Source organism: Egretta garzetta, unplaced genomic scaffold (genome assembly GCF_000687185.1).
Source record: "Egretta garzetta isolate BGI_Z169 unplaced genomic scaffold, ASM68718v1 scaffold328, whole genome shotgun sequence".
Lineage (NCBI taxonomy): Eukaryota > Metazoa > Chordata > Aves > Pelecaniformes > Ardeidae > Egretta > Egretta garzetta.
In genome coordinates, this window is record NW_009260525.1 from 502,280 (window position 1) to 505,650 (window position 3,371).

The following is a 3,371-nucleotide window of genomic DNA, read 5'->3' on the forward strand; positions in this document are numbered from 1 at the left end:
GCATACTAGCAAACTAAAATCTGAAGGATAATTCCTGCATCCTTACTGGAAGGAGTTGTATTTTTTTACATTTAGTAGCCAACTAAAACCAGACAGATCCAAGAAGCTAAAATATATCCACACAAAACAAGATTTAGGAGGACTTTATATGTTTGAATTCAATATTCTGTACAATGTCCATTAGTGAACACTTTATTTTGAAGCTATCTGAACCAAAACTAGTTAGAAAGTTTCCAATTGTCTTGTCTTTTGATCAGGACAATTAATTAGGTGAGGATGGCAGACATCACAGCCTTATACTGACAATATTCAAGCTTCAACCAGTATGTGAACCAAAACCCCAAGGCACCAGCATCCACCAGATTCCACATCCACCAGCATAGAGTAGCCTGTGGTATCCATCTGTATTTAATCTTTATAAACTCATATCCTTGAATAGGGTCTTCTTGCTGAATTCTTTCCATACAGCTCTGTGGAGAGGTGTGCCTTTACATTACTTTTGAAAAAAAGATGTGAGGACTCGAGAAACAATAGTACTAGCTATGTTGACTACTTCTACACCTTTCTCCTTCAGGACTGGCATGTTAGTAGCACACTTAGCAAGCATAGAAACCAACAAATAATCAGAAATAATTTCAAAGGAAAAGGATGAGATACATCTTTTTTCAAAACAGGATTGGAATCAGATGATGTAAAATGGGGAATAAATTTGATGTAGCTATTTTATTAATTTTGAATTCTAATTTAAAGCTGTTCTGCATTCACTCACAGACCCTTATAGTCAGGTTGTAGGTCATGAATTTACTCTAGGAGTATGTTTTCAGTGTGGTTTCCTTGTATTTGTTACAGTCAAAATCTGGTTTTGAGGAAAGATTACATTATTGTTATACTTGAAATCTTAAAGATCTAATAAAATATTTATTAGCAGTGCAGATCTAATTATTACAGAAAAAAAAGAAAGGAAAGGAAAGAAAATAATTTTATTCTTACAAAAATTGCCTCCTCATCTTTTTGCTTACCTCAGGGGCTACAAGGAAAGACACAGAAGTCAGCATTATGATGTTTAATATCATTCATGGTTACCCTTCTGCAGTGGCAGACAGTGTAGTGATGCTATGCATATAGTTTATTATTAGTTCAGATACAATTCACACAATGGGGACATATATACTTTTTAATTTGTCATAGAATTTGCAGTCTTCTTTCAAAATGCTTCCAGAGTGCATGCATGTATTCTCATAAATTCCCGTTATTTACTAGAAGGAATGCCTGCTATAACTAATGTTGCTGAGTAAAGTCTGAATACTTAAGTGCTGTTACATGGATAGAACTCTTCATCTGAGAGAGAAAATGCAGTCATTGCTTGCTCTACCAGATACTTTTTCTTGTGCCAAGCAGTGTAACTTCAAACTTATTGGGGAAAACAAACAACCAAACAAAGAGTCAAATGAAACAAAAGTCAAAATCCCAAAATCTAAACCCTAACAGATTTCTTTTTTGTTTGTTTTTTTTGCTTTGTTTAAGTTTAAGTTTCTGATAAGCCTTGAGAGAGTAAGTAAACATGCCTTTTAGGTCATGATGAAAAAGAAGCAAGGATCGAACAAAGCAAATACGACTTCATTATAGCCCATCCATCATCATAATTTACTTAGTGATTTCTTATAAAAACAGAACTAAAAAGGTCACTGGGAAGGGGTCTCAGGTACTCCAGAGCTTCACAGCTAAATACTGTACTTATTGCCACTAGTTCTGAATTGCCTGAGTAAGCCGCTCATATGAATGACACAACTCTATAAAGAACAGAAGATTCACTTAACATAAGATTATAACTTCTGAAGCTTCATTTTATTTGGAATCGAAAAAACCATACATTATAGAGGAAAATTAAAAAAAAAGTCTTAGATTTAGGTGCCTAGAAATTTTTTGCCTTGATAGGCATCCAAATTTTTCATTTTCAGTTGAATATTTTTTATTTTCTGTGGGTTTTTTTAATGAATATCAGAGTAAAAAGTGTTTTTAGAGTGAATAATTGAAATAATATGTTCCAAAACTCTGAAACTGGTATACCTCAACCTCGTGAGAGTTTTCTGGTGATTGCTTCCAAACGAAATTGCAGAGCAAGTGACCCAATTTAGTGAAATACCCTGACTGCAGTGGAAACCATGTACACTCTGCCATGGACTAACTAAATTTTCAGAGGTATGTACTCTATTGATCTTCCGTGTTGCTTTTCTGTATATAATTAAATTTCATTTTTTGTTGTATGTTTTCTTGGATGCTTCAGGATTTTGGGCATCGCATATGCATGCTATAGCTCTCATGTTCAGAACTGGAAGAGATCATGACTCATTTCCTAAGTGTTTCTCTCGACATATCTTCTATGCTGTTTAGCTTTAAAGTGAGTGAGGCTGTCATACAGATGCATATGCAGCAGGATGTTCTTGTGTTAAGTCATTTATTGCATCCATGAAAGAGCTGCAAGCTTTGATATTATGTAGGATCAATTTCCTATAAGGTAGGATTAATTTTCAGAAAAGCTGTGCCTTGAACTTGCATTTACTTCCTTGTCTTCTGTCAGTAGTTATGTGTCACTTACTAAATAAACTTATCTTCCTAATAAGAACAATTCAGTACTGAAACAACTGTGGTTCTGCTGTGTTTATCATGAAAAACACTTCTATTTAGCACATGATTCTCAAACGTAGCTAAGGATAGCAGCAATGAGAATGTACAACTGATTTTTAGGCATTAAGTTCAGATCTAAAGTGGAGGACAGAAATATTTTGATTTGTAAAATGACCAAATTTGAGCTGGAGCCATTTAGAAACAACTGACTTGGAGCCTCAAAATATTATTCTTTGCAGAATCATTTGCCTTACCATAGTCTTACTTCAGATTCATTCCAGTTTACATCAAGATAATCTCCCATCAGTAATGTTTTTCCTTTATCACAAACCCTTTTGCTTTCACAGGCCACTTCATACTCTTTATGATACGATTGATGTGGTGGTCTATAACAAATTCCCAGCATAAATCTGAATCTATTGCAACATCCTCTTTCATTCCAGAGTGATTCTGACTTACCTCCAGTTATGTACACTTCTCCCAGGTTACTTATTTTCTGTCCTTCCTCCATATATAGACCAATGATTTTCTGAGCTCTTTTGTTTCTCCATAAAAATCTAAATTAATGCTAACGTGTCTGTCATACCATTCATTATATTTCCTGGTATTAGAGAATGACTTTTCCTGTTTCCTTCTAAGCTTAGTGAAAATATTTCCACTTGCTTTAACTGGAAGTGGTTTGGGCTCTAAATTCTCACTAGGAAGGACTGTAAGATTTCAATTACCCTAAAGGTATTGACAATTCT